The sequence below is a fragment of the Malaclemys terrapin genome, chromosome 19, assembly GCF_027887155.1.
Source record: "Malaclemys terrapin pileata isolate rMalTer1 chromosome 19, rMalTer1.hap1, whole genome shotgun sequence".
Classification (NCBI taxonomy): domain Eukaryota; kingdom Metazoa; phylum Chordata; order Testudines; family Emydidae; genus Malaclemys; species Malaclemys terrapin.
Window position 1 is genome coordinate 8,499,929 of NC_071523.1, and position 15,198 is coordinate 8,515,126.

The 15,198-nt window shown below is 49.9% G+C and overlaps 1 protein-coding gene across 1 annotated transcript in view; it reads left to right on the forward strand.

The window, feature by feature from the left end:
- Window positions 1-8,704: 8,704 nt before the first annotated feature.
- Window positions 8,705-15,198, forward strand: part of VWA5B1 (von Willebrand factor A domain containing 5B1) — a 70,357-nt gene continuing 63,863 nt past the window's right edge. Inside the window, exon 1 of the mRNA XM_054009328.1 lies at window positions 8,705-8,764. The gene's annotated coding sequence lies outside the window, so the exon portion shown is untranslated. The remainder of the gene's footprint in view (window positions 8,765-15,198) is intronic.

Consider the following 15,198-nt stretch of genomic DNA (forward strand, 5'->3'; position numbering starts at 1 on the left):
GTTCCAAGACCTTCTCTATTGACACCTTAATCTGGGACAACTCCTCAGATTTGTCACCTAAAAAGAATGGCTCCGGTATGGGGATCTCCTCCATATCTTCTGCAGTGAAGACCGATGCAAAGAATTCATTTTAGCTTCTCCAAAACAGCCTTGTCTTCCTCGAGTGCTCCTTTAGTGACTTGATTGTCTAGTGGCCCACTGACTGTTTGGCAGGCTTCCAGCTTCTGATGTACTTAAAAAATATTTTTGCTATAAGTTTTTGTGTCCTTAGCTACTTGCTCTTCAAATTCTCTCTTGGCCTGTCTTATTATACTTTTACACTTGACTTGCCAGAGATTATGAGCCTTTCTATTTTCCTCAGTAGGATTTGACTTCCAATTTTTAAAGAATGTCTTTTTGTCTCTAACAGCCTCTTTTACTCTGCTGTTTAGCCATGGTGGCATTTTTGTGGTCCTTTTATTGTTTTTTTTCTTTGGGTATACATTTAGTTTGAGCTTTTGTTATGGTGTTTTTAAATAGTCTCCATGCAGTTTGCAGGCATTTCAACCTTGTGATTGTTCCTTTTAATTTCTGTTTAACTAGCTTCCTCATTTTTGTGTAGTTCCCCTTTTTGAAGTTAAATGCTACTGTGGTGGGTTCTTTTGTATTTCCCCCCCTAAAAGGATGTTACATTTAATTACATTATGCTTGCTATTACCGAGCGGTTCAGCTATATTCACCTCTTGGGTCAGATCCTGTGTTGCATTTAAAACAACATCAAGAATTGCCCCTCCCTTTGTGGATTCCAGGACACGCAGCCCCAAGAAGCAGTCATTAATGTGTCTAGAAATTTTCTCTCTGCCTTTCTTCCTGAAGTGACATAGACCCAGTCAATAGGAGGATAGTTGAAGCCCCTTGTTATTATTATTGTGTTTTCTACCATTGTAGTTTCTGTAATCTCCCTGAGCATTTCACAATCCATCACCATCCTGGTCAGGTGGTCAGTAGTATACTCCTACTGCTATACATTTATTGTTCAGACATGGAATTTCTATCGATAGAGATTCAATATTACAGTTTGATCCATTTAAGATTTTTACTTTATTTGACTCTATGCTTTCGTTCACATATAGTGCCACTCTCCTACCAGTCACTGTTATTCCTGTATATTTTGTCTCCTGGTATTACCGTGTCCCACTGATTATCCTCATTCCACCAAATTTCCATGATGCCCATTATATCAATATCCTCATTTCACACCAGGCACTCTAGTTCACCCATTTTAGTATTAATTTCTTCCTTTGTTGTAACTAGATAGTAAGAACACCTATTTGCATCAGTAGTGCCTAATCCTGAGAGGTGCTGAGCTTGGACAGTGCCCATTGATGTCAATAAGCAGTTGATGGCATTCAGCACTTATCAAGATCAGATCAGGTCCCTAACTCTTTTAAATTTCAGCTTTCCTTTCATTCCCTCCATTTGTCACTTTCCCCTTCTCTGCCTGTTTGAGAATCGCTCTCCCCATATCCTCACAGTCTTTCTCTGCAAGGCAATATTTGCCACCTGGAATGAGGAGAGCTCTGTGACCACTGAGTGCATTGTATTCTAACCTACTCTCCCTCGCCTAATTAAGTTTCCTTTTTTAAGCAAACCACCCCCGTGTGTCTCCCGGGCTTCTGAATCTCTGCCCAGTTGCACAAGTGAACTTGGGGGGCTTTCGAATTTATTTGTAGATGTGACATCATGGCCCTTTCCATGGCAACACATTGCAATGCCTGAGAGGGTGCTGAAGAGCAGCACACAAGGAGATTTTCAATTGGAACCAAACCGTTTACGGGGTAAATGAGCAAACAACCAAAGGAGAGGCCAAAAATAATAATAGTAATAAATTAAACATGAAAAAAGAAGAAAAGAAACATTAGAAAGGTAGGAAATCACAGATGAGATCTTACCTTTGTAATCAGAAGGCTTCTGGTATTGCATGGACCCTTTGCAACCTCCTCTGCCTTTCACATGCAAAATCTCTTCTCGCATTGCATTTTCTCCTCTGCCATTTGCATATTAATCCTGCTCCATCTCCTAGACCTTTCCAAGTTGCTTTAAAGGTGAAGGGCAGAACTCTTAGAAGAAAAATATAAAAGGTGGTTGGGATATATTAATAGCACCTTCCATTTAAATATTCAATAACATCTCCCCAAGAGGTAGGTAAAGGTTGTTATCCTCATTTGACAAGTGGGGAAAAACTGAAGTATGAGAAGTGAAGTGACTTACCTGAGGTCATGTGGTGTTCATGGCAGAGCTGGGATCGGAACCCAGGAGCCCTGATCCCCAATGCTCTGGGCTAGCTATAGTTACTGGCTGAGATTTTCAAAGTTCTGCAGGGGCTTTAGATGCAAGATCCCTATTCATTTCAATGGGAATTGTATATCTAAATGCCATAGACAACTTTTGGTCTGTGTTGTCTAATGCCATCTCAAAATGTTATGTAATTGTTGGACGCACTGATCAGCTCGTTGCTTTTGAATGAATGCCCAAATAACATCTCTTCACAAAAGAGTAGTATGGAGGGAAAATTCACAGTTACAACCTCTGGAGCTCATTGGCATGACAGCAGCTATCTGAGGACCTGTCATATCTTTGATCTGCTGCATCTCACAGCAGAGCCAGTGCCCTCAAGATTGCAGGCACATCCTACTCTGATTATGCTGGCAATCCCTTGACAATAACATTTCCCCTAGTGCTTCTGCCACTTCGCTCCTACCTGAAACTTACAAGTACATGGAAATGTACAATAAAAATAATTGATCCATATATAGGAAAAAAAAATTTAGCTGAAACTTTTCTGAATGGCCGAAGGCTCTCTACCGGGTATGTCAACACTGCAAGTGAAGGGGAGATTGTAGCCCAGGTGGGCATACCTGTGCTAGCTTTAATCTAGCTAGCAGGGGTAACAATAGCAGTGTAGATGTGGTGGCATGAGTTCAAAGCCCTCTAGGGAATCTGGATATGTACTTGGATGGCTAGCCTATGCTGAAGCCCATATATTGTTACTCAAGCTACCATGGGTATGCCTAGCTATGGTACAATCACATCTTCACTTGCAGTGTAGACACACTCACTGATACAGACTGCTGCTGCTGCCATCCCATGGTTTCCTCTGGGCAAAGTCAGGTGGTGGAGGTCTGGGTATCGTGGAAGTGAAAAAATTGGTAATGTGGCTCATTGCATTCAGGGAGTCCCTAAACGGGACAGTTAGGTGATCCCCAAATACAGGACACAAGGTGAAATTCACCCAGAGGTTTATACACCAATTCAGTGCCACATAAGCCCTCAACATGGAGATTAAGAGGGACTGGCTCTTTGCATGGGAGTGAATTTCATCCTCAACGCACCACTCAGGCCTACAACGAGGAGCTGAAGAGAATCACTGCTGCAGAGAGCTCAACCTGCGGCAGGACTGTTAGTTCCTTTGCCATACGTAACATTGTCCATAAGCTCCAGTCATGAGTCTGCACATTTCTGATGTTGATATTTACAGCAATAAAAGTGCAGCGTCACCATATTTGTGAAAGAGATGAACATCAATTTGAGTCTAAAGTGAGAGAGAAAGGGAAGGTCAAGAAAGAGGAGTCCCAGAGGTGACTGGCGGTGGGTTCAGTTGGGTTTGCAAATCGTTCTGTAAAAATGGTCTCTTCCTTTTTTGGTATGTATTTTCTTTTACAGGGAATTTACGTTTGTGAAAGGTACCAGACTGGCAGCCCTGGGCACCTAGCTTTGGACCTGACTCAGCAAAGTGCTTAAAGTATATGCCACTCTAAACATCCACAATGAATACCAAACCATTGACTTCAATACTTAAGTAGCTTGCTGAATCCCGAATCCTTCATGCATAGAACAAGCACACCATTGGCAACAGCAGAACACCGCTTCACCAATGGACTACCTCTAGGGGGGAGAAGATAGGTAGGTCTCCACTGTACACTCAGTAGTTACCCTCTCCGCAGAGACTGTCAACAAGTGTGACAGTTAGTGGTTATTTTTGTGATTTATGCTGTTATGTCTGTTAGAAAATGAACTGAGCTTTATTCCACAAGGATAATTGGGGCAAAGATTTGTGCAGTGCCTACCACAATGGGGGCCTGATCTCTGGGAGGGTTTCTAGACTTTACTGTCAAAATAACTCCCATCCCTTGCTAACTACAGGCTATATTTGAACCAGTAAGCTGGAGGGGAAAGACTCTATAGATCACTCCTATTTCTGTGAGCTACCCAGGCCCATGTTGGCTATATCTATATGCACTGATCTCATTTTAATCACGGGTGATCCTGTAAAATGGAATGGGGGAATCCTCATTGGCAGATGTGTAAAATCTGGGGGAGAAGGGAAGCGAAGGTTACCAATTTGCTGCCCCTTACCACCACCACTGCCTCTTGTAGACGGTGATTTTTCAGAGCATTCCGAGACTAGAAAAACTGCATTACATACAAATCAGAAATACTGTTGATCAGAATTACTGATTGCTTGTCTATCCAGCAAGAGCCAGGAATTTTTTTTAATACCCAAAACCACCCAGCGATCTGACACAGATTGCGTTTGGAATATACAAACATTAGGGACCTATACGGCTTATACATGTAACAGTGAAGCATGATTTAATTAAATGAGCACTGGGCAGGAAGCCAGGAAAGTCTGCATTCTAATTCTGGCTATGCCACTGACTCATTGTGTGTCCTTGAGACAATCATATAACATCTCCATCCCCCAGTCTGTAACATGGGGCTGGAAATGCTTTTCTACAAGGGGGAGAGTCAGGGCTTGATTTTCAGAGATGCTCCACACTCACAACTGCAGGGGGCAGGCAAATGGTGAACTAATAATAATAATCCCGAGCTCTAATATAGAGCTTTACATCAGTAGATCTCAAAGAGCTTTACAAAGGAGGTCATTATCATTATCTCCATTTCACAGGTGGGGAAACTGAGGCACGGAGAAGTGACGTGGCTTGTCCAAGGTCAGCTAACAGGCCAAGGGCCAATCCACTCTGTCAGTTCTTTTGAGTCCCAGTCCAGTTATCTATCCACTAGGCCACACTGTCTCCCCTACGACTTTTGTTTTTATACTAAACTCTGTCCATTGTATTGTTATCTCATCCTCCCAAGCCATCTCTACCCCATTGGCCACCTATTGTGACCTCTCTGATACCGAGAGTATACACTCTCTGAGACAGGACTGTCTTCTATGTTGTTTGTTTGTACAGTGCCTAGCGCAAGGGCCCTTTATCCTTGATTGGGGTTCTGTGGCAATAGAAATAAACAATAGCAGTAATAAGCACCAAATAGGCACTGGATGCTCAGTGCTTCTGAAAATAAGGACATGGCTGTTTGTCCAGAGCTTTGGAAGTACAAAGAGCTAAGAATCATGATTGATTATTATCCCTCATTATGAAATGTTTGCTATACCCTAAAATGATTTGTTTAACCCATTCCAGGTATATGAATCAAATGCTTTTTCCAGCTGGATTTCATGCATAAGAAGGATCAGCAGCAAGCATTGGAAATGTACCCTCTCCATCGTCTCCCCGACACCAGCACACGCTAACGCGCAATGTTCTACGAGTAACAGAAGAAGGAGGAGAGCAAACAACAACATCCCAGCAAAAGAAGGAGGGGGCCCCTGCATCAAAATTCCAGTCTGTTTTATAAATAAATATGGCACGGGTGCCAGCTTTGTTGGTATGGATCCCAGTGATTTTCTTCTGACATATGTTAGTTCCTCTGTTTGAGCCAAAAGACTTAGTAAGCAAATATTTAACAAGCATTTGGAACATGTGACTTGGGCTATCTCTAGGAGATTACTTATTTATCTAATAAAGGATATCAACTCTCATGCTTCAGGGCATAAGCCAGCCTCTAACGGATGGGAGCTCGGAAGAAAACTTCCTCTAAGGGCAGTTTATTCCATAATCGCCCACTACAACATTTGTTGCATTTTCTTTTGAATCATATTGTTCTGGCCACTGTCAGTGACCAGATATTGGATTAGACAGACCACTGGTGTGATGCATTATGACGATTCCTGTTTTCCTGTGATACAGGCACAGACACACACCTGGAAACGGAGGGGGAGAAAGCGAGAGAGCCCTAGAATCAGGGAGAAACAAGGAGTGCTGAGAAACAGAGACATGGGGACATCGCCCCAGAGAGATGGTCTTGCACAGAGAACACCATGGTGCATGAAGAATCTATCCTAGAGGGGCCCAATCAGTTAAATGGTCAGTAAGTGGCAAAGTGTTTTTAGTTGCAAGGATTGTCACATGCCAGGAGATAGAAACTGGTCGATTTTATCAGGAAAATCCATGTTTTCATTACAGCGTGAGCAGCATCCATTTAAATTTCAGAGTTCTGAAGAACAGCCTCTCATTGACCATTTGTTCCTGCTCCATCCAGGGTAGCTCCAGCAATAGCCCCATGAAACCACGGGTGGATTGGAGAATCTAGGCTTGACTCAGGGCTCACTTAGGGCCTGATCCGAAGCCCATTGGAGTTAGTGGAACAACTTGATGTCAGCAAGCTTTGGATCAGGCCCTTACACTGTTTTTTTCTCCCCTGATTTTAGCAGAGGTACTTCTGATTTGCACAGGTATTAAGAGAGAAAAACCAGCCCTTCCATAGACCTCTGCTGCCTTGGAGACTCTTTAGTCCAAAAGGAAACACAGGGGCGTTGGGGTAACATCGTCAGGGATACTAAACTTCCTTTCAACTTCCGTACTATTTTATTTATATTACAGTTCCACCTAGACACATAGAGACGCATCGTAAGAGGCCTTCCCTGCCCTGATGAGCTTGCAGTCGAAATAGTCAAGCCATGCAAAAGGTGGGAAGGGAAATAGAAGCAGGGGTGCCAGAACAATTTGTATAGTGTGTGTGTGGGGGGGGGGGTGCTGAGAGCCATAGAACCAAACTGTAAACCCTGGATAGAATGGAAACCACTTCAAGCCAAGGGGACGGCCACACCCCCAGCACCCCGAGTTCCAGCACCTATGAATAGAAGCACAGACAGGTGAAGCGACTTGCCCAAGATCAAACAGCAGGGCCATGGCAGAGCTGGGACTAGCATCCAGGCCCCTTAACTCCCAGGCGGGCAGCCTATTAAGTGGGTCACCATTTGGGGCGTCAGGAGAAATGGGTTCTACTCGCCGCTGTACCACTGATCTGCTGTGTGATTGTGGGCAAGTCGCTTCCCCTCCCTGTGTCTATTTCCCCTCCTATCCTTTGTCTGGTTTGCCCTGTAAGCTCTTCAGGGCAGGGACGGCCTGGTTCTACAGTACCCAGCACAGAAGGGCTCCAATCTTGGCTGCGGCCTCTAGGTGCTACTGGAATAGAAATAATTTCCGCTGATGGAGAGGACACCTTGGATCTCACGTGTGCCCCACAATCCTCTGCTTTGCCCGCTGAGGTGCCTCCTTAGAGTAGCCACTGCATCCCACGCAAAGTATTCGGCAGCTGACCGAGCAGAAGCCAGGAGACAAAGAACACGGGCAGGGCGGCATGGGTTTTCAGAAGAAAGCAGGGAACGGTGTGGTGAGGGAAGGAGGGAAGATCTTATTTTTTGCCAAACTTCCTGGTCTCAGGACAGTCTCAGAGGAGGCCAATAATGGCCGACACATCCTGCTTGGGAGGATTTATAGCACTTTTATTTTAAAAGACTAAGGGTGAGTGTTGGCAGCGGGGGGAGGAGAAATGTAATAAAGGAATGTTTGGGGTTTTTTGTTTTGTTTTCTGATAGATTGCTATGAAAAAACTCACCCTTGGGATAGAAGGGTGATCCTCGATTTCAAGGGCAATATTTGTCTGCTATTACTTTCTCAACCAGCCTGCCTTCTTGCTTATCTTATCTGCCCAGATGCCATGGTCAGAAGAGGTACATTATTGAACCATAGGTCCATTAGCTCTATCGGTCTCATCTCCTCTGGCTACACAGACGTGTGAATGCTACAGAGAGAGACGGGCCATTTTGACACACAAATGAGTGTCAGCTGTTTGTCCCCTTGCAGCTGCTGAGCGAAATGCTCCCAAACAAAGCAGAGAGAAATGATGCAAACTGGAGACTTGCTCCATGTCCTTAAGAGATGGGGGACGGGGGGAGAAGGTGCTGAGAAAGACAGTGGTGTGTGTACAGGGTGATTGTCATGGTTACCTCTCTCTCTCTGACAAAACAAATGGCACCACTTAATGATGGTCACCCAAACAGCTATGGAAAAGTGTGTGTTAATCAGCTGGCTGCCAGCGGAGCTGGGTCCCTGCTATGTGAAGCAGAAGCCTTCACAGGATCACAGACAGCCCCCAGGAGCTGGAGGGGAACGGTAGAGCTTTCGCAGAGGGACACATGTTGCTGCAGCTTGCAGGGTAAGGCAGCCCCGACATCGAGATGGTGGGGTGGGGAGGTAGCAATGGAGCCAGGACCCCCCTGGGAGCATGGGCAGGATGCGCACTGGGGCGGGGGGAAGCTCGCTGGGATAGCTAAATGCCACATGTTGCTGAGGTTTCTCCGTGTGCAGAGATCGCCTCCCCCCCGCACCCCATGCCTGTCTGCCTCCTGATCGGTCTGTCTCTCTGTCTTCCAGAGACAAAAGGAGGCTGAAGCGGTGCCTGCTGCCGCCTCCCGGCTTGTCCGGGCTTTCTGGGCAGCCGCTCGCCCCAGCAGCCGGGCTCGGACCATGGCAGGAGCCGGCAGGCGCGTGTGAAGTTGATCCCGGCCTCCGCACCCCTCCTCCCGCCAGCCAAGGTAAGGGAAGCAGCCGGCTACTTTCCGCGCCCGCTCCCGGAGCGCGCTGGCCGCTCCGCAGGCTTGAGGGGGGGGAGCGTGGGCGCATTTCCCAGGCGCTGCGCGGTGCCTCGTCGCAGCGCGCAGCGCAGCGCCGTGCTGTTCAAAATCCCGGTCACACTATTTCTGCGCGCACGAGCCCAGCCTGGCAAAGTGCCGCTCTCCTGCCTCTCCCCGCTGCAGGGCACGGACGTGCTCCCAGCCCCCGGGCCGGGGACAGAACAGGCAGGGGCCGGTGACAACCGCCGGGGGGGGGGGGGGTAAGAAAAGCCCAACGACCTCTTCGCTTCGCCTTCTGCCCGCTCGCTGGGCGGAGAATGAACTTCACTAGCCCCTGCTGGGGTGTGTGTGGGGGAGAGGGGGGTAGATTCACTAGCCCCTGCGGGGTGTGTGTGTGTGTATAGGGGGTTAGATTCACTAGCCCCTGCTGGTGTGTGTAGGGAGGGGGGGTTAGATTCACTAGCCCCTGCTGGGGGTGTGTGTGTGTAGGGGGTTAGATTCACTAGCCCCTGCTGGTGTGTGTGTGTGTGGGGGGGTTAGATTCACTAGCCCCTGCTGGTGTGTGTGTGTGGAGGGGGTTAGATTCACTAGCCCCTGCTGGTGTGTGTGTGTGGAGGGGGTTAGATTCACTAGCCCCTGCTGGGGTGTGTGTGGGGAGGGGGGTTAGATTCACTAGCCCCTGCTGGGGTGTGTGTGGGGAGGGGGGTTAGATTCACTAGCCCCTGCTGGGGTGTGTGGGGGTTAGATTCACTAGCCCCTGCTGGGGTGTGTGGGGGGAGGGGGGTTAGATTCACTAGCCCCTGCTGGGGTGTGTGTGGGGAGGGGGGTTAGATTCACTAGCCCCTGCTGGGGTGTGTGTGGGGAGGGGGGTTAGATTCACTAGCCCCTGCTGGTGTGTGTGTGTGGAGGGGGTTAGATTCACTAGCCCCTGCTGGTGTGTGTGTGTGGAGGGGGTTAGATTCACTAGCCCCTGCTGGGGTGTGTGTGGGGAGGGGGGTTAGATTCACTAGCCCCTGCTGGGGTGTGTGTGGGGAGGGGGGTTAGATTCACTAGCCCCTGCTGGGGTGTGTGTGGGTTAGATTCACTAGCCCCTGCTGGGGTGTGTGGGGGGAGGGGGGTTAGATTCACTAGCCCCTGCTGGGGTGTGTGTGGGGAGGGGGGTTAGATTCACTAGCCCCTGCTGGGGTGTGTGTGGGTTAGATTCACTAGCCCCTGCTGGGGTGTGTGTGGGTTAGATTCACTAGCCCCTGCTGGGGTGTGTGTGGGTTAGATTCACTAGCCCCTGCTGGGGTGTGTGGGGGGAGGGGGGTTAGATTCACTAGCCCCTGCTGGGGTGTGTGGGGGGAGGGGGGTTAGATTCACTAGCCCCTGCTGGGGTGTGTGGGGGGAGGGGGGTTAGATTCACTAGCCCCTGCTGGGGTGTGTGTGGGGAGGGGGTTAGATTCACTAGCCCCTGCTGGGGTGTGTGTGGGGAGGGGGTTAGATTCACTAGCCCCTGCTGGGGTGTGTGTGGGGAGGGGGTTAGATTCACTAGCCCCTGCTGGGGTGTGTGGGGGTTAGATTCACTAGCCCCTGCTGGGGTGTGTGGGGGGAGGGGGGTTAGATTCACTAGCCCCTGCTGGGGTGTGTGTGGGGAGGGGGGTTAGATTCACTAGCCCCTGCTGGGGTGTGTGTGGGGAGGGGGGTTAGATTCACTAGCCCCTGCTGGGGTGTGTGGGGGTTAGATTCACTAGCCCCTGCTGGGGTGTGTGGGGGGAGGGGGGTTAGATTCACTAGCCCCTGCTGGGGTGTGTGGGGGGAGGGGGGTTAGATTCACTAGCCCCTGCTCGGTGTGTGTGTGTGGGGGCAGCAGGGGGGCTTGATTTGCTCCATCCTCCCTCAGGAATCCTCTGCCCCTGCCAGCTACTGCGGGCCGCTGGGGCCAAGAGCTGGCTTCCCCCTGCAGTGATTAGGGCCTGGCTTCTGCAGGAGCGTGCCAGCACCCCGCTGCCATCCAGCGTGGCGGGGGAATGCTGCCCAGCAGTTTTTTAAATCCCCACCGTGGCAAGCTTCCTTGGCAGCCCTGAAGGCTGAACCCAGGGCCTGGGTAGAACAAACACAGCCCACAGGCAACCGGTGATGGAGCTTCTCCCCCTAGCTAGGGAGCCTCACCTCTGTCCTGAAAAGACACCCCCCCACACCCACACACAAGGGTGAGAGCACAGGCCCCTCTCCTGGGCCCCATCAGGTCCTGAGTGCTTTGCTTAGACTAGCCTTCCAGGGGGCCAATTAGCACCAACGCTGGTGGCCGCTGATCCAGGGGGACGAGTGGCTCCATCCTTGGTGCTAAGCGATGGTTGAAGGGGCAGTCTCTTGTGGGTCTGAGGCCCGGGGCTTTCCGGTTGCATCCCACAGGAGCTGGCTGCACAGGGACGCACCTGCCTTTGTTCCCACAGGATTATTGCGGGTGCCTGGCTCTGGGAACCGGGAGCTCCAAGCACCAGGCTGGCCCCGCAGGACAGAGATGAATGACACCCACTGTGCTCGCAGAGAGCACGGCGCAGCCCGGTTGCTTGCAGGGAGGGCCAGCAGGCAGCAGCAGCCTAGAACCCCCCTGCTAGGTCCGGGCAGGGCTGCTGGACGGTTGGGATGGGAGAGCAGGGGCTCCCGGGAAGGCTGCAGATTGCTCCTGAAAATCTGCTGGCAAAGACTTGCTTTCCCACCGACAGTCAGGCCACCTGGGGCAGGGCTGGCAATGAAGGGCCAGACAACCCCCCCGCCCCATGGGCTCTAGTGCCTTATGGGCATCCAGGTGTGCCACCCCCCCTTCCTCTTGCCAGCGTGTAAGTGACATAACAGACCTGGCTCTTGCCTCAGCCCAGGGCAGCCTTCCAGCAGGGCATACATCTGGAGTGGGGTTTCTGCCCGGGAAGAGAGACACTGAAGCCAGCCAGGAACCATGTCTGCAGGGCTCTTCCTAGGGATGTTTCTGTGGGATACAGCCTGGCAGTGACCCTTCCCAGGGAGCACACCGCTTTCCACTATGAGGCAGGGCCTGGGATAGATCTAGGGGAGAAGGTGCCTAGGGTTAAATAATCCAATACTTCAAGTGCCTCTTCCACCAACCATCATCACCGCTGGCTCACAGCACATGGGAAACAAAGCACAGAGTCCCGGCCCTGCCCCTTCCACCATGTCCAGCAACTTGAGGAGAGGACGCCAAGCTGCCCTGGCACTGAAGGGGAGGCCTGCAGTAGCTGCAGCCTGCTGCTCTGCCCATCAGCCCCTGCCTGCCCCACCCCACTCCACTCCAGAATCTGAAGAATCAGTATTGGGAAAGAGCCTGGAGCATGTGCAGCTTCTGACCTCAGTCAGTGGCGATCCACTCCCCAGATCAGGCAGGGGACCATCGCCAGGCCAGCCAGCACCATAGGGGACAACGTGCATCACCAACTGACCCAGAAAACTTTTAAGGGAGCCCTGTGTTGTTACTGTTTTGTCAGCATGTCACCGTATTACAAGACCCACCCTTAGAATGCAGCTCCTGCTGGGGAGGTGAAACAGCAGCTGTTTTTAACAGCACACGGCAACACAGAGATACCATATCCAAGCAAAACTACAAGGCGAGTCTCAGGCTGTCTACACTGCAAGCACAAGCTCTAATCCAGCTAGCCTGGGTAATAAGAGTAGTGTAGGCAGGGCAGCAGGGGCTAACAAGCTCACCCAGACATGCTCTGGTGGCCAGCCTGTGCTGGAGTGAAGCCCCTGCTGCCGCCTGCACACCACCATTACCCCGCTAGCAAATTTAAAGCTAGCCTGGGTGTCCCTTCCCATACTACAATCACAACTCACGTGCGTTGCAGTCCTACCCCAAGGGTAGGTCTACAGTGGAGCTGGAGATGTAGTTGCCAGTTGAGGTAGATATTAGCTAGCACTGAGAGTGTGCTGAAAAGGGCAGTGTAATAGCGGCTGCACAGGTGGCAGGACAAGCGAGCCACCCCTGGGGCAATCCCCAGGTATGTACTGGGGCACTAGCGCAGCCTGCCACCCCCCCGTGGCCAGGGCTGAACGCTGTTTTTAGCGTGCTGGCTGGATCCGAGCTAGCATGGGTGTGTCTACCTGAACTGGAAATGAGACTTCCAGCTCCACTTTTCACTGGGCGTCTGGCAAGGCTTGACCTTGCTTACCTCCGACTTCTGACAAGGACAAATGGCTGAAAGGAACATCCTGTGCTATATAGCAAAGGCACCATTTGGCATCCGTGCTGGCGGCCGCAGGGGTCTGAGTGGCTTTGGAGACAAAACTTCCCTCTCATCCCTAGGGGGTGAGCTTTCCAAAAGAGGGTTGAGGTGCATTGGCCTGGCAGTGTTGGGAAGCTTATGCAATTATTGCCTATGTTTTACTGGTTCTGCAGATGAATAGGGTTTCATTTTCCAGTTCCATCCTGTGGGAACAGCCGCTGAATTCACTTTGACATGATAGTAATAATGAATGGCCATAATGCATCAGGTCCGTTCTGTTTTTAGTCTGGACAACAGAACCCGGGAGAGATGTTCATAGATCACAAGAAATGCCCGATTGTAATCAGCCTGACAAGCCACTGGATGTCAGTGTTGATTGATACAAATGAAGCTGAAGGAATATTTACCCAGCAGAAGAAAACCTGTCTCTCTCTTCATCAAAGCAGCTTGAATGTGGAGGAGATCTGGAGGGGTGATCTCCTCACATCTCAGGGCTATGCCTGGTCTGTTCCTGGACAAGAGACTTCTGAGGAAATCCATATGGCACAGTTAATAAAGCCACTATTCCCTTAGTCATTATTGATCCAGTACCCCAGCCTGGCATTAGGGAGGTGTTGTGCTGTCATGGGGCTCATCTTTCTGAAAAGATTTACAACGGAGATGCCGAGTGCTTGTGGTCATTAAACATCCCAATGAACTTTTTGCAACAGTAGGAGCGATAGCCTTGGTAACTCGGCCTATTTCTGGCTGGGTAATTATATTCCACCTGGCTAAAACTTCCCCTGTAGTTTCAATTGGATGCAGTATTTTTCACCTACAGCCCTAAACTGTTGCATAGCATTCTCATGTGCTGTTAAAGAGCTTCTGGGTTCCACTGTAGGAAGGGCTGCATTTCTGTGATGTGGCACACGACCCTTCTCCATTTAATTCCAACTGGGGGGGGGGCTCCATTGAAATAGTTACTCCCGAGAGTAGAATTCTGGTACCCAGAGCTCAGCAGGGAGATGCGGCTGTAGCATGTGCGGAACCCAGAAACACCACAGAGGTGTGGCAACGTAGTGGCTCGTGGCAGGGGTCAGTCGGGCATTGCGTGGCTTAGTTCATGCACAGAGACAGTTTAATATCAGATCCGCTCTTTACCGGAAGCCAAAAGCCTGGTGTTCTGACTCTTTGACCTTCGTATTACTTATATTACAGTAGCACTGAAGAGTCAATCAGGATCAGGCTGCATTGTGCTAGGTGCTGGATAAGTATACATGAAGACAAAGCCCTTGTCCGATCAGGGTCTTTTCCATCTTTGCCTCCTCTGATGCTAAAGGCTGGGGGCAGCAGTGAGGAAATGCTGAAGGCAGCAGGATGCATTTTTGGAAGGGGGGTTGATGTAGGGTCTAAAAGTCCCACCCTGTCCCATCATCCTGAGTGCAGACTAGCAGAATAGGGCTCACTTTAAATGCTAGCTCAGTTGCAAATATTAAAGTTATCAATTGGATTATTAATGCTACCGTTCCAAAGCTGAGAGGTCAGCCTGGATGCAGTTACAACCAACCCCCGGGTCAGTTCTCCCTGCCATTCCTAAATTCTGGCATCCTCCCCGACCACCTCCTTTCAGCTGCTGCCCTCAGTGAGGGGGGCAGGACTCAGACTGGGGTGCACAGTGGCTGGCTTAGCTTGCAAGCAGGACCAGCCATTCAGAAAGCAACGTAGCAGCCACCATGGCAAAAGCATAAAACATAAGGGAATGTTCCTGCAAGCAATCCCATATTGGCTGCCTGAGGAGTCACACTCCATTGTATCTATTGGCCCATTCGCTAGGCGGTGGCATCATTATTATTAACTGTACAGCAGTAGCATCTAGGACCCATTGTGCAAACATAGAAACAAACAAAAACCAAAAAGCCTAAGTTCTTTTGTGTGAGGATCAAGTGCTCTTGCCTACCTGCAATCACAATCCAGTCTGTCTTTCTGTTGACATTTGATGGAAGCAAACAAGCCCTAAAGAGATTGCTGTACCCTCTCTCTTTAATAGAGGAGACATTTAGGAGCAGACTTTGAAAGGCTTAAAGATGCAGATGGGATTTTCAAAAGTGCACCCATCTGCATCTGTAAGCAACTAACCTTTAAAAACCTGGCCCTTAGAACCTGATGCAAAGCTCATTGCAGTCACTAGAAAGACTT